The following is a 16636-nucleotide window of genomic DNA, read 5'->3' on the forward strand; positions in this document are numbered from 1 at the left end:
TATCTTTCCAATATTTGTAAATGTTAACGTAAACTCTTGAAAATTAAACTTGAGGGATAAATCACATGTTTTTTCTACAAAACCGAGTACGATTTACGATAGCTTGTTTTTAACATACGAAATTACATGTTGTTTTGTGCACACGCAAACGCAATGACATTTCACACTATATATTCTCGACTGATCGAAAAATCAATTCTGTTTCGCTTGTCTGGTTCTCGCATGTTATCTTCTTTTATTGCCTTGATCTTTTTTTTTGCTTCTGAACGTTTCATTATTTTATGACTTAACGACATCTATCTAAATTAGACACTTAATGACATATTTATTCTAGTGTATTATTACACATATTGAGCGTTTGAGGCAATTTATAGATCAGCGATACTACATATAATAAATATATAATAACTAAATATATATAATAAATATATAATAACTAAATATATATAATAAATAGCTATCTTGTGAGCCTATACAGAAAGAGAAGCAGAAATAGGTTTTCTGTTTAAAATTTTTGTATATAAATTCTTATTTCTTGTTTATAAAAAGTTTCATTATAATAAATTTTAATTATAATAAATCATAAATTTTTATTACAGCATTAAACATATGATAGCTCTTTATTTTTCCGGTAATAGATAAAGATATATAGATTTCTAACTTGGTCGCAAAACGTTAGACTTGTGCATGGACGTTTCCTCATGCGTTTTCATACTTTTCATTCTCCACTTCTGAGTATGGTTCCTAATATGGTTTTTTCTTCGATTATAATAAATTTCTGTCCTATATAGTTTCTTGGTCCAGCACCGAACGATATGTAAGCATATAGATATATCTGCTTTAGATTCTCAGGCAGAAAATGATCTGGAGTGAATTTTAATAAATCCGATCAGACTTCTGGATCTCGATCAACAGGATTCGTGCTGTGATTGAAGTACCTTCCAGAATTATATAATTGTCTGAAATAAGAGAAAATGTGCAGAGTTTAACGGAAAATTATATTTTTTAATTTTGCAGATGACGGAATCAAAGAAAGTATTATATAGCTGAAGAAAGAAATTTCAAATGTCTCTTGAAGAGAGTTGATAATCAAAATTCATATTTTCTTTATATTTAAATTTAAGAACTTTTTATTCTCCGATTAATAGTGTAGTCTAAATACATTTTTCGAAGATAGATTGCTATCATAATTCGTTTTTACATTATATCGGTTTCTTTTATTTTGAATACTTTGAAAGTACAAATAGTTTATAATTCGAAAAGTAGATATTTATTGTGTAAAACATTTATTTATATTTCTTTTATCAATTATTTTAACGTAAGCAAAGCATAAAGATATTTTGATGTTAAACAAATTACTAACATATATATTATATTATATATTCTTTAAGTTTCAATCTTCCAAGAATAAATGTTAATTCACATTTACATTTCGCATTGAATTTTTTGTTTATTTTCAAAGATTTGTATCATTATTAAAATTTAAAAGATCTTACCCATTTTTATATTTTCTTCCGATATTTTTCTTCAATCGAGAGGCAAGGGTATAATTTGCGCCATTCTTTTATAACTCTTTCGAGATATTTTAATTGCGGGAGCTCCTTTACACTGGATAGTTTTTGCGAATCTTTGAAAATCTTCTTTAGTTCTTCATGGATCTTTTCTTGATATTTGAGATCATTGCCTATACAAAAAAGCGGCCAATTGATGGAAAGCTGTTGTGTCATAACCCTGTTATTATATATTATCATTTAAAATTAATAATTATATTATATCAACAGATAAAAAAAATAAACAGATAAAAAAAATAAATTTTCAAACAAAAGAATTTTTTACTGCAAAATATGATAAAAATCAAGAATAAGAACATTTTAGTAAAGGTTTTTTAGTTATAAATGTTTGAAAATTTGCATAAAAGGCGCCTTGTATAGAGAAAAATATTACTGATTTTACATCAGCTGTTACGAGATAAACTTCTGTGTGATAAGATAAGCTTTCTACTTATGTGTCACGGTGTATTTTGATAATGACTCTATCGACATAATTAATGCACGCTCGAGGTGCCGAATTGACATGCTTGAGGCGCCAAAATGTTCTTATACTTGATTTTCGTCTTATTTTATCATGAAGACTCACCCCTTAAATTTTGACCCCTCTGTTGCCGAATTCTCCGTATTATTTCTCTCTATATGTATTATAACTACAATAATTATTATGAAGTTATGTAAATTACTAACAATAACTTTTTTTCTGTAGTCGTAAATAAATGAATGATAATAATCATTATATACAGCTGAAAGAGATAAGCATTTGACTAATTAACAACTAATAAGTATTAAATTACTTAGCAATATATTTAACGTTACAAAGTTATATGTATATTAATAATATAGTAATAGAATATAGTAACAGAATAATATAGTAATAGAATATATACAAATACATATAAATATATACAAATACAATGAGAATTTATATTTCACATATAAAGAACGAGACTTAAAAATAGATTTAAAAATACTAGATCTCTAGTATAGATGACATTTATCATGATTTCTTTATATTGACCCAACTGAAACACTTGAAGATTGAAATTCTTACCTTATCTATACAGCTATTCATACTGTTAATTGCCGCTTTAACTTCTCTTCCCTGGGAATAAATCATATATCGATAGCCATGATTGATCCATATGTGCAACGAATATGATTTAACAAATCTGAAATATATTCTTTGTTAATTTTTACATCCAAGTTAAAAGAATACCCAGTAAAAATAATTATAAGTTTTTATTATATTTTATTCATTCGTTATTATCAATAAGATTATTTACTTTTGTCTGATTTCATTTAGATATTGCATGACTAAAAATTTAATTAAATAAATAATGCAAGAATAGTAAGAGATATTTCTCCGATTGGATGAAATATCAGAATCCTAAATAAAAAATGTTTAATTTGTTACATATATCTAAGCGCTTAAAAATAAAATAATATAATAATAATAATAAGGAAAAAATATATAATTATAAAACATCAGAGGATAATTATTAATTACGCAATTTGTATAATATATGCCTACTTGAAAGCAATGAACTTTTTGAGTTAACAAAGTTTTGTGAACTTGTAACATTCATTATTCGATTTTCTTTGTTTTTAAAGTTACTATGTTAGCATGAAATAATAATTTTCTACCGTTGAAATTGTTTATTTATAGGCTATTTTAGACTTACACGATTACTTTCTTTCTCTTCTTTTCTGTGTTGTATATTCTTACCATATATAACGTTCAAAGTGATCTTTTGCATAAATAGAATAATATCAATAACTTTCGTCGAATTTTCTGCTCTTTTTTTCGATGCATTTTATTATATAATTTCCGTTTTTTCGAACTTGATGGCAGCGAATTTTTCCAATATATTAAAATGAAATGTAGGCAAAAGTATTCTTCTATGTTTATACCGTTGTTCAAATGAAATATACGATGTATTACACTTATGTATTACAAGAACACCGCTCTTTTACTTTATACTTTATTTTTTATACTATTTTACTTTATACTACTAGCTATAACTAGTAAAGATGACAATTTCTTTGTAAAATATATCTTCAAAGTGCTATTCTATTATTTACAGAGCAGTAAGAAGCCCATTATCTAGCTATGGTTTTAAGAAGTTACATATTTCCCGTTTCTTGACATGTATGTTACTTTGGAGAATGCTCCGTAAATTTGCAAAAACAAGATAATAATTTAAATGGCAACAGGGACATAATAATACATGATATTTCGCAAGTTTGCAATTAAAAGAATATTCTGTACATTTTATCGAGAAGATGGTTTTTAATGATTCTGATTTTTATACTATTGATTATAAAAAATTATGCACTTAAGAAAAACAGGTGAAATATACCCAGGCATTTAATAATTCGTTAGTTTACAAATTTTGAGAAATATATACTTCATTTTATGTGTATTAAGTACATTTGATGAACGTAGATTAAGGTTTTTGTTGTTCCATAAAATTCTTAATTTTTATTTCATGTGCATCAAATCATCTAATAATATAATATATAATATATATCCAATACATATAATTTATTACTTACACATATATTAAGAATATATTGTAATTATCATCATGTAATAGATTATCATTATAATGATGTTTTCAAATTATTTCTTATTTCTCTATAAATATTTTGATTTAATCGCGTAAACTGCTACTGGATGCTATCCAAATATAGAAGCGAAAGAAACAATTTTATACGCTTTGCGTCAAAGCAATCAAATTAACAATTTATATAGTTTACATAATATATGTATGTTTATCTTATGTGCATGTGTGAATTTATACATATAAATAACATATAAAATGTTAGCAGAATTTTTTTCCTGAGGCCTGGTCATCATATATAACATTTTAAAAAAGGTATGATTAACAGTTCCGGGAATGTGGCTGATTTTTTTTCACGCGGTATAAAGAGCACACAATCCATGAAATCTTATAGAATATAATAATAACAATAACGGATATTATCAGCAAAAGCAGACTGTTGTAGTCTGCGGTTGACAAAAAGCAACTCAATTTACAAATTGATCTTTATATATAGTCTCTTTATACAGTCTTTTATACAAAATTCCGAATTCTCCGAATTCCGAATTATTTATATATTATGTGCATTTTATAATTTATTTCTTGTATATTTTTTTATACAGTTGCATGTTACTGACAGGTAAATCTACTATTTATACATTATATCTATTTTACGTGTAATGCGCTTTCCTCTTTCTCTCTTTTATATACATTATTTTCTTTAAAGAGTTGAATTGTTACTAGTAGGCAAAATATTTTTACGACTTTGTGAAAAACGGTCTACATATCTGATAGCAAAATGGACAGAATATAAGACGGCTTATTAAACAGTACACTTAAAATAATACAATACGTGGACGCACACGTGTAGATAGAGAGATAAATGTTAGATAGTAAACAGTTCTTTAATTCATTATCAGTAATCCCACATTTGCATCGATATAATATTGTACATTATTTTTTATAATAATGCAGTATACTTCACAAGACATATATATTTTGAATATAATGCATTTAAATATAATGTAAATTTAATGTAATGTATTTCTCTCTACATAATCTTGCGTTTCTAAATAAAGAAAATATCAAGAGATAAATTTTAAATTCATTTGGATGAATAAAAATTATCATACATTGTCTTGTTCTTCCCTATGAATCTTCATGCCTATTTATGATTAGTTAATATTTACGTTTTTGTCCATGTGTGCCAACTTATGTCTTTCTGATAAGCAGGAGCGCAACGTTGGTACAAAAATATACTGTAACTATTAGCATATGTTACAGTAATTAGCAGTCTACAAGAAATTATTATCTTTTTGAAATTCTCTGTAAAGCTTAGTCTCTTTTTGGCCTTCACTTTTTCTCTTTGATGGAAGATGTAAAATTTATGGATTAATATTCTCTAATCAGAAAAGTACACTTGATTTATTAATTATACTTATAATATGAATAACTAAGCATTATGCATTGATATTTGCATTAATAAAAATGATAGCAAAAAATATATATATATATATATATATATATATATATGTAATTTATTGATATAATATATTATAATAAAATAGTAATATATTCAATTTTGAATATTTCATGTTTATCGCTTTGTATAGTAATCATTTATTTACATAATGTGGAGGAATAAAGATTGCAATACATGAATAGATGTAGTGTCATTAATCAATGACAACTTTAATCAATAATAACGAGCAAATAATACTATGCTTTACATATGCAATGATTTCAACGATAAATATAGACTTATATGTTAATATATTGTCAGAGTCACAGTTAAAGTAGGTAAGGAAATATATTGTCAGCCTTCACGAAGTCGATAATAGAATCAAGGCATCGTCATTTTATTGGATATCGATGCATTTCAAATCCGTATCATATTCTGACGCTATCTATCATTCTATTTTCTATCAAATACAAATTTTATCTATTGTTTTATGCATATAATTGTATTTATACTGTAACATTTCGTGTTATCTAAAAATTTTATAAATTGAAAAATGTGATTTATTATTATGATGAGTGATAGAAAAAATGCAATTGTATAATCTATGTTTAAGAAAATCTCTATCGGAGAAAAACTATAATACAAGAGCAATTGCAAAATGATTAAAAAGATGCACGGAAAAAATAAAAACTCTGTCAAATATCTAGGAAAAATATGGAAAGAACGAGAGTCATCACATTTTTATTCATATTTATTTTTCATATTTATCTTTTAATAGAAAATTATTTTACAATTATTTTCTCATTATATAACTTTAAATTCTGTTAATTTAAAATTTGCAAGTCCTCGTGTGTGTTTAAAAAATAATAAATAATTTAAAAAATAATAAATAATTTAAAAATAAAAAATAATTGATTAATTTTGATTCAGCATATTCTATGTATGACAATTGAAACCATAAAATATCGAAAATAAAGAGGATGTAAGATTCAACTTATTTTCAAAGAAATTTACGATTCCTTTGATTTTAATTGAATTCCTGTATTACTTCAACACATAGCAATAATCGTTTTTTAACGTTGCATTTGTTTCTGTTTCAGATCGTGTAAACGATGTGTCGTAATTTGACTTTTGGACGCGTCCCAAAGCTTATATGATCCACACATACATACATTCCATCCGTTACCGCGATACATAAAATTTCGAGGACGTGAGTCGAATCCCGTAGTGACGTTATTATTCCTAGTGATGTCATTATGCAGCCTCCCTCAAGGATACCGAGAATGATACCGATAGTGATCGAGAAGACACGATAAATCAGGATTTCCAAAGCTTACTCGCACGAACGTCGCGTCGTCCGTGATTTTCCGCGATTCTTATCCGCGTCGCGGCTCGATCCTTCGCACCCACGTTGTAACTTTGGCAAGTGTCATTGTAGCGAAAAATACGAGACGTGTGAAATCACGAAATGTGCATGTTATAGAATGTACCGGATACGTTCTATAATATTAACGATTTAATAGAACGCAGCCCGTATGCTAAATCTTTCTACGGTCCTAATGAATCCCTGTAACAAATATCTTTTCGCATTTTCACTTTTACGGTATTTCTTCTAGGATTTATTGGCGAATCGGCGGCACTATTTTTACGGGGACCGCGTCGTCCGCCTCGTATTTCGATCTCTCGCTATATCAGCCGAAGGCTACGCGTCGCAGAGCCTCGGAGTGCTTTTATTTTATGTAACGGATTTTCCGATAAAGTATCGCGCTTCGACGTTCACCATTCGGCTCGCTGTAAAATGTTATCCAGCTCGTAAATGCGCCTCCTGGGACGCGTCCTCGCTCTTCTTACATAGATGCATGACATATAAACGGGATATGCATACATATCCCTATCATCACATGTTGAGAAATTGTCTCTGTATCTCACGAATGTCGAGTCCTCTAGCGCGCGTGCTCGATTAATGAATGAGTGGCCGTGTGGGGGAGGAATAAGACGAGCTGTGGCTACTACGCTCAGTCACGTGAGGCACGCGGAAGTGCCTCGTTGCGCATCTTAGTTCGTCGATACTTCAGAAGAGAGTTGAGATGAATCGCATATGAACGCTAAAAGTGTAGCGCTAATAATCCTTTACATCCTTTCAGAAAAAACATATTATTTCATAAAAGAATATTTAATATTTAATAATTTAATTTAATAATTTATAATTTAATATTTAATAATTTATAGTTTAATATTTTATAATTTAATTTAATATTTAATAAAACTAACTATTTAATAAATAATAAATTAAATTAATTAATTAAAAATAAATTAAATTAAATTTATAATTTAATTTAATATTTAATAAAATAAACTATTTAATAAAAGAATAAAAAGAAAAGAATTTTGCACTTCGCATATCGAGAACAGTTTTCAAAATAGTAAAAAAGAATTCTTATTGGCAATCTCAGATTTATTTTTAGTCTCTGATTTATTTCAGTACTGGTATCGATGGAAGGGACGGTCTTCCGCGATAAATATACTCTCTTATTTGTACCGAGTTCTCTTGCGAAAGAAGCATTTAGATGGCTCGATAGTCTCAATAAATTGTTGATGCTTTCAATTAAATTTTCCAGCTTATTAGCGGTCATTGAGGAAGTTGTTATCCTGGAAATATAAGACAAATTAAAATGAATCTTTTCACTGAAAACCACGAAACTTTTTACGTCGTTTAACGTAGCTTCTTTTGCCTCGGCTCGAGTGGCTCGAGTTGAGTCGATGTGTAGCGGAAATATAAAGCGTTGCTCATGAATCGTTTATGATGCAGATGTTATAATTATCGTTTAGATGCGTCTCGTTGAGCATTTATTTTTATTTGACCGGTGTGTACTAGAAAGGACAAAACTTTGCCCGTAAAGTCACCAACAAGTTTTGCTGAGAGTTCCGCTTTTCTTTCTAATTTCTTCGCGGGAAACGGTAGGGTTTAACTTTCCTTTATCGTAGTTGGAATTGCTGCAAATTTAGCTTGAATAAATTACGTCGCATTCAGCGTGACTTAAAGTACACAGCCTGAGAAATTTTATTCCATTTATCAGAAAGAGATTTACAAGTTCGAGACATAAATTCTCTGATATAGAGTCGCTGATTTCCTACATATCATGTAACGACAATTTTCTTTTAATTTATTAAATATATAAATAGAGAGTCGAAAATATATATATAACATTTCAGGAATTGTACTTTATCAAACAATCGATGCGTCTAATTTCTGCAGCAATAAGAACGCGGCATGTATGAGCGGTTTGATTGTCAAATTAATGTTAATCGAGCTTTCGAGAGGAATTCGAATTGCTCGAATCGTTCTCCTTTGCGGATGATGGCTCGCTTTGCGGAGAGAATTTTCAGCTTGCTCGATTTTACGGCTCATTCGAAATGGGAGTTGACCCGGTTCACGTGTTCCAGCTCAGTAACCAGTCCAGCGATGTACCGCTGACGAGCCAGGGGGGAAGTTTTGCGATCCGCAAGGGTCCGCCGCGATCCCGAAACGATTTCCGACCTCGATATTCCCCGGGTTCAATCTAACTTGGGTCTGGAATCGGGCGCGTTCCTTCGCAGATTCTTCGCAGCGGGCGGAGGCAAATCCTAAATCGGATAGCTCGTCGTCTAAGCTCGGACAGGGGGATATCTCATGTGTATACGCGTTGCTAACGGAAATTGGATTACCCTGTGTGACGATATCATATTTCACGACGGCTTGTTTCGAAGGTAAACGTTGACATTGATACATGGAGAATACGGGAATCGGTGGATACGCGTTTAAGCCACGTGTCACTTGGTATACAGTATAAGATCCCTTTGACTGAGTACGGACTCGTTTCCTCACTTGTCTTTGATTTACTAGCCAAGTGTCCGAAATAGGGATGCTCCGGATTCTACAAGTTTCATTTCATCGTCGCATGACGAAAACACCCCATAAATCTAGTTTATTTAAAGAGAGCCCTGTTAAAAAAATCAAATTAATGATCGATGATTAGAAGGAGCGTGGTATTAAATTTGTGAATTTCTAAGAAAATAGATTATATTATATTTTTTGTGTAAATTAATTAATTTGACAATTTTTGACAAACTGATATTGATGTCTTAATGATGAGAATCACCACGGAAAAGAAAACACGAGTTATTCATTTTACTGAAAGGTAAAACGAAACGTGGTGCGATCCGATGACGGGCTTGTTAGCATCGGATATGACATTTTTCGTACTCGACTTGGCTTTTTGCGTATCGGTTTCATAATTTAGCACGACAATAGCTCCAATCGTGAGACCGTAATCGGAATAGCCACGATCGAATGCCCGACGCGTAATGTAATACTCCATGGTGAATAACGATCGCGAGGCGACAGCGGCGAATATTTACGATCTCTGTCAGAAATTATGAAATATCGCTCGCAATTTATAAGCAGTCAACGAATCGCGCAAAATTGAGAGCGGGGAGGAAAAGTATGCGCCTCTGTTTCCCTGGACTCCAATTAGGCTTCAATCTTCTATGAAAATTTCATTTATTGTAAATTCCATAATTACTAAGGTATTAAAGGTTTGATAATTAAGAATTAAGGAATAAAGTGAACCTAATTCTAAGCGAATAATTATTCTTATAGAAGAGCCTATTATTCCTGATAAAATTGCAAAAATAAAATATAATATTCCAATATCTTTATGATTGGTTGAATATAATCATTTATTCATAAGTATTATGTCTGATAAAAGTAATAAATTGTAAATTTATAAATGAAAATAAGTTTTCTAATACTAAATTGTTTTATAGTTTAGATTAAAAATATTAAATTGCAAATTTAAAGAAATTTATAAAATTAAAACATATAAGATTTATAAATAAATTATATATTAAACTTTGAAAGTTTAAAGTTTTAGAATAACTTAAAATCTTTAGTTTAAATTAAGATTATAATTAATGAAAGGAAAAATCTAATAAATAGTATTAAGTAAATTTTTTTAAAAAATTAGATGATATAAAAAGAAGTTTAGATTTAATAGAATAAAAAATATTAATAAAGTTATTATATTAATATAAATATAGATTAAAATAAAAGAATTTAATAATATAATAATAAAAATTAAAAAAACAATTAAATAAAAGAATATGAAATTTTTATGGAATTTACAATAAACCAAATTTTCTGATTAATACGAAATTTTCTTTTTTTTCACTTTTCCATTGACTTGCGTCCAATTATTTCGTCTATCTCTGTCCTTTTGTTTTTTTGCAAATATTTGTATACATGTGCGCTGGTTTAAATCTTTACAATGAACTCAATTTTCTCATTAATAAGACAATTTTCTTTTTTTTTGAATTTTTTCATTGGCTTGCATCCAATTATTCCATTTATCTTTGTTTTCTTGCGAATATTCGTACACATGTGCGCCGGTTTAAATCCATTACCATATGTTACGAAACCGCTTTGGCGGTGAGCTTGGTCTGATTCCATTTCGACGGTGCGTGTTCTTCAAATCTCTGTTTACGTATGTGTCTGTATGTGTTAATTTTTTTCTTTCCAATCAGGTACACATTCCGTATTGCTGTTTATCAAGGCCGAATGCACAGGCATAAAATATTGCGGCGAATATCAGTGGCTCTTTTTCATCCATTGTTGACTCACGAGCGTATAAATTTCTCTTCACGACGTGACACTTTAATTGGAAAACGAATGTAATAATGTCCCCGGATGCGGTTATAACCGATACATATGGCAATTGATAAACGAGCTTACAATCGAAATATCAATAGACAATCATTGGTGCAATATATGTTAAAGAGTTTGCTTTAATAAAAAATTTGGAAAAAAAATAAAAAATTTGTAATTTTTAAAACTGCAACAAAGTATAGATAAATTGATCCTTACGACATTATTATTTTTATCATGTTGAAGTTTGCAGATTCTCCGAATCATTTATTAGCCATAATCAAGCCAACATCGTGGAAAAACGTACTCGCAAAATTATATCCGGCATTGTTGTGCAAATATAAGATCGCGAGGAACGAGACAAAGAAGGAAGCATTGTAAGTGCTCGGACAGAATATAGCGTTTCCTTGTTATTGAACTGGGTATTTTCCGGCACGTAACAATATATAAAATTCATTTCGTGTCAGGAAATAACAACAGAGCAAAACATTGCACTATTTATTGTTTGATAGTTTATTGCAAAGAGCTATCTAATAGATAGCTAGTTTAATTAGTTTAGTTTGTTATGATAGTTAGTCTTCGAGATAATGTCCAATTATTGTGACAACTATTTTATTATGCGCTTATTAAAAAAGTTATTAAATATCTATAATTAATATAATAATAAAAAAAATAAATTATACAAAAGTGATAAAAAAAATTTTACATGAAAGTTATATATTTCCTTATGTTATATATTATTTAATAAATTTGCAATTAAAGTATCCTAAATTTAAAAGGAGAAGTATGATAATATTGAATTAATTTACATAAATCATTTTTTGATGAGAAAATAAATTATATTTTTAAATATAAATTAAACTTTATATGCGACATTAACTCAACCATAGAAATTAATTTGAAATAAGGAGACATAAAAAATATTTAGTTAATAAATTAATTATACGATATTTGACTATTCTTTTTGTTGACACATTGTTAAGATGATCTTATTATTACTCAAGCGGCGACTAGAGCGAGAAATATGCGAATGAGAATTTTTTCCAAAATGCGATCGCGACAAATTCTTGATAAATAAATTTAATAATTAATATACGATTCAATAGACACACTATATGTATTTCCCGTATATGTATTTATATTAATAGATAAAAAATTTTGACTATAAATTAACTGTATTCGGTTTTGATAACATATATATAACATTATTGTTTATATGCACGGCGTTATCATTCACTGGATGGCCCTCGAGCAGTAAAATTATAATAGATTTTGTATATTATCGAATTCCTATTCGAAATGCGATCGCACTAAAATATTGGAAAATAATTTGTTATACTATTACAATTGACGAGATTAATTAATTTTCGATAAACAACATGTAATTGTATCACGATAATAAGTCTATATGCTTTGTTTAAGAATGGATATGTTCCTGAATTAATATTGTATAATATATTTATAATAAATTAACTAATTTTATGTTTTATTTTATGTCGAAAATTATGAATAATATCTTACTACACAATTTTGCTGCAAATTTTGATGAAATGAATAAATTAAATTTTGATTTAAATGTTTCAGATAGATATAACACTTGCGTTCTGTCGTTTGTCGACAAATGAACATAAACAATGAATAAATGAACATAAACAAATGTTGTATTTCATGGGTGTTGCATAAATACGTTTTCATACATGGATAGAACACCAATTAACAGAGTACCTATTTATTTCTGATATGATTGACGAGTCGTGCGTACCAGATCGTTCAACTATGAAAAATACTGAATATGTTAAAAGATAAATTTGACATTAATATGTTTTATAAAATAGTACACTATTAAATAATGATCAAAATTGCAATTATCTTATATAAAGTAAAGTGATCACATTTTCTTTAAATAAAAAAGATGTAAATCTCACATTTGCTACTTGAAAAACACAGAAGCGCATGAGATATAGAAATGATCGTTCATTGTTACGTATATCGTCCGGATAATCGAGAATTATCGATTACAGATGTATACGTCAGGTGTAACGACGTTGCGTAACGCGTACATGTGCCGATGAGATATCGATGGCATTTCATGACAACCCCTTCGGAAGGTATCGGGCGTGATATCATCTGCAAGACACATCCACCCTCTATGTCAGTTGCTATTAATCAGAGCCCACTGACCGCGAATACACATGATATATCGTGAGTCGACGTTGCTTGGAGGGGCGATCTTATTTATAGAGTTATTCCACTGTGAATAAGGCTGAGTGAGATGTCTCATAGAGTTAGTCTCGTGTAAAATACGTTGTACACAGTTGTATCATGTGACTTTTATATCCGTTCGTTATAAAATTGATTCAAGAAAAAGAATAAAATTTCAAGATTTACGAAGTAGATGCTCAATTTTATTACGTTTATATAAAATTTGTATCTCTTAAATTTCAGTGATACAAACGTAAGTTATATGAAACATATCGCAGATTCAAGATCATTATATCTTCGAAAAAGATTCGGATAAATCGAATTAATTATCATAATGTGATGATTTAATCTTTCTTATTTTTTTCATACTCATATTTTCCTTTTTAATTCAAATTAAAGATACGTGATACCGCAATATTAGTTCCAATAATGAAGCATAATGAGTATCGAGTCGATTGAGTGAGATTTATACCTCGGAGATTCGGATATTTGTGGATATTTCACAGAGATCTATGATCAATTTTTAGTTTCGCGATCGAGTAATCTGCATTTATAAATCTCTCCCTTCCGCAATGTGTAGCCTGTAAAACCGCTCGCGGTGCATTTAATTAGGTCACATCGGTCCGCACTTTATCGTCACTCTTTAATAATTCCAGATTTCGTTCTCCCTAGTTGAGAAACGGGACCCGAAAACGTGACTAACACATGGCTAGGTATGTAGGTGGGTATACGACGACCATAGTTAGATGCTTGGGCATATACAACGCGAGCGGGATGAAATCGCGGCGATTTATAACGCCGACACCAACGCGCTATCTTGCTGCGTCCAGCAGCTCCCACGAGAAAGCGAGAGAGAGTGGTTCTCCTCTCGACGATATAACATCGACCGAGATGTGTGGTGTGCGTTACTTCCACATTACTTACACACGCTATGGATGCAATAACAACGTTCTCTTCTGCCTAGGACATCTTTTTCATGCTCTTGCATTTTATTCCTCTTCCATAGACACCGTGCGTCGGTGAAAATATTAAAAAAAAGAATTTCTATGTGCAAAATGTGAAGTTACTCTGCATTCCAATTATACCTTGTTACACTCTTGCTTCATTACACACACATTGAGGATGTAATTAACTAATTTTCCCTACTTTTTTATCTCTTTATAACACTTTACTTTTTATAACATCTTTTTATAAAAAGATATGTATGGACATAACTCAAAATGTCAGATTGCTCGAATAATATGGGAAATATTTAAATTCTGTGGAAATGGAATGTTGTAAATATGTATATGCTGCAATGCATTTTTTAGCTATGTAGCACGATAGCGCATTTTTTTCCACGCGAATGCGAAAACATCGGATTTTTGAAATTCTCTATATCGCAATCGAAAAATATTTTTATTTATGATTATACGCCATCTTTGCGTAGTTATTTGAAGATAAGATCATGTCTGAGTTTTAGGACTCGGTGAGAAGAAAAAGATTTTCATCTTTTCTCGCATAAGAATAATTTTTTTAGTTAGAAGAATGACATATTAGCGTGTATTAAAATTGATAGCATATAACGCACGTTGCGCGAAAAAGTCCTTTATTAATATTTTATAATTTTTTTAAAACAGGAGCATTGCATTTTTATCAAAAGCATTAATCCTTTTACCGCTCAAGATGCAAATTTACACAAACGGATGTTCTCGTATCTGCTATGGATGTAGCTTTAGGCAGCTACGTTTTATCGGATTAATTACATTCAGCGTTAGTTTATAATACGAAGATTACATACATTTATATTGAGTTACCATCCTCACGTTATATTTCGAATCGCATTAAAATTTGCGCACAATTACTATAAATGCATTGTCACATTCGCGGAAATGGTTAACGAAATAGTTAAATATATATTCAGTAAATAGAGTAAATGAGAGTAAATATGTGTACAACTACCAGGTAATTTACGATGAGATAATTTCGATGAGATAACATATGGATTAAAAGATAATGAAAATTTTATATTATATTTATATTATATTTTTTTTATTATATTATATTATATATTATATTATATATTATATTATATTTTTTACACAGAAATTATTTTGTTTTATACATCATCTTGATCAATTTTTATTTTATAAACTGTGCGATGTTGCGTTCGTTAACATTCGAATACTTTTTGCATCAATCGAATCTTTCCCTTGTATTTGCTATGGTCAATAATTTTCGCCGATCGTGACATTGTAGTTTTATTTTTTTATCGTTGTTTATGCAGGAAGAAGTAACGCCCTGCCGTTACTCTTGCGCCGACCTTAAAATTCCGATATTGCATTTTGCGGGCAATATGCTTCTTTGTCATCAATTCTTTAAGAACCGGAGGGATTCATAAATTTTGTTCCCTGCGTTGACCGACGTTACCGTCGCCTCGTAAAGTTGCATATTTTCCGCATCTATTGCTAAAACACTTCAAGGAGCAAACCAGGCACCATTGATATTATTCGTTCGTATGTAAAATTTCTGCGAGGATATTAATCGTGATTCTATTATAATGTGTTTATATATATTAGTTGCAATTACATCTTGTTTTGCAAAATTCAAAGAGCCAAATTTTTGTCATCTAAACTAAAAATAATTTTATAGTTATATCATATATATTATATTTTTCACAATTCTTTGTTATAAATATATTAATTAAATATTTACAAATATTGTGATGTATAAATTATTGTTTTACACACATACGAGTATTTAATTAATAAAAATAATTTATATAAATGACTTATCAATTATAAACAATATAAAAGAAATATGCTCATAATTTTTCTTTTTTCCTCTTTCCCTTTTAAAAATACAAATATTTTTTTTATTTCGTCATTTTCGAAATGTCAGAATAAAATTAAAAATTCTTTCTTAACCTTTCTTAAAATTCGTTTTTATTCCTCTTGTCTTGTTCGCGTGAAGAAGATACCACAAGATCGTCAAGCTGATGCCTGCCGATGCACGATGCTAGACACGAGCGTGCAACACGCAGAACTTGATAGGAAAATATGTGGAGAATAGACAGGCACGCGATCATTTTAGAGCTAGTTAGATTTCCGTTTGTCTATAGTTGTAAATTAAAGCGGGATAATGTTGAATCGCCTATTCTCCTTTGCGAGTCTCGATGATCGCCGAGAAAATATTATTATATGATCAGCTGATAATG

The 16636-nt window shown here is 29.6% G+C and overlaps 1 pseudogene across 1 annotated transcript; it reads right to left on the reverse strand.

Moving 5' to 3' along the window:
* Nucleotides 1–848: 848 nt before the first annotated feature.
* Nucleotides 849–2187, reverse strand: LOC145970032 (cytochrome P450 4C1-like; annotated as a pseudogene). The gene is made up of 3 exons (XR_014438304.1): nt 2137–2187; nt 1507–1731; nt 849–961 (listed from the first exon to the last, which is right to left on the reverse strand). The product of XR_014438304.1 is annotated as a cytochrome P450 4C1-like (transcript).
* Nucleotides 2188–16636: the final 14449 nt, after the last annotated feature.

This window comes from Camponotus vicinus, unplaced genomic scaffold, assembly GCF_025532165.1.
Source record: "Camponotus vicinus isolate PSW18456_S1 unplaced genomic scaffold, iyCamVici1.0 SCAF_1, whole genome shotgun sequence".
In the NCBI taxonomy this organism is placed as follows: Eukaryota; Metazoa; Arthropoda; class Insecta; order Hymenoptera; family Formicidae; genus Camponotus; species Camponotus vicinus.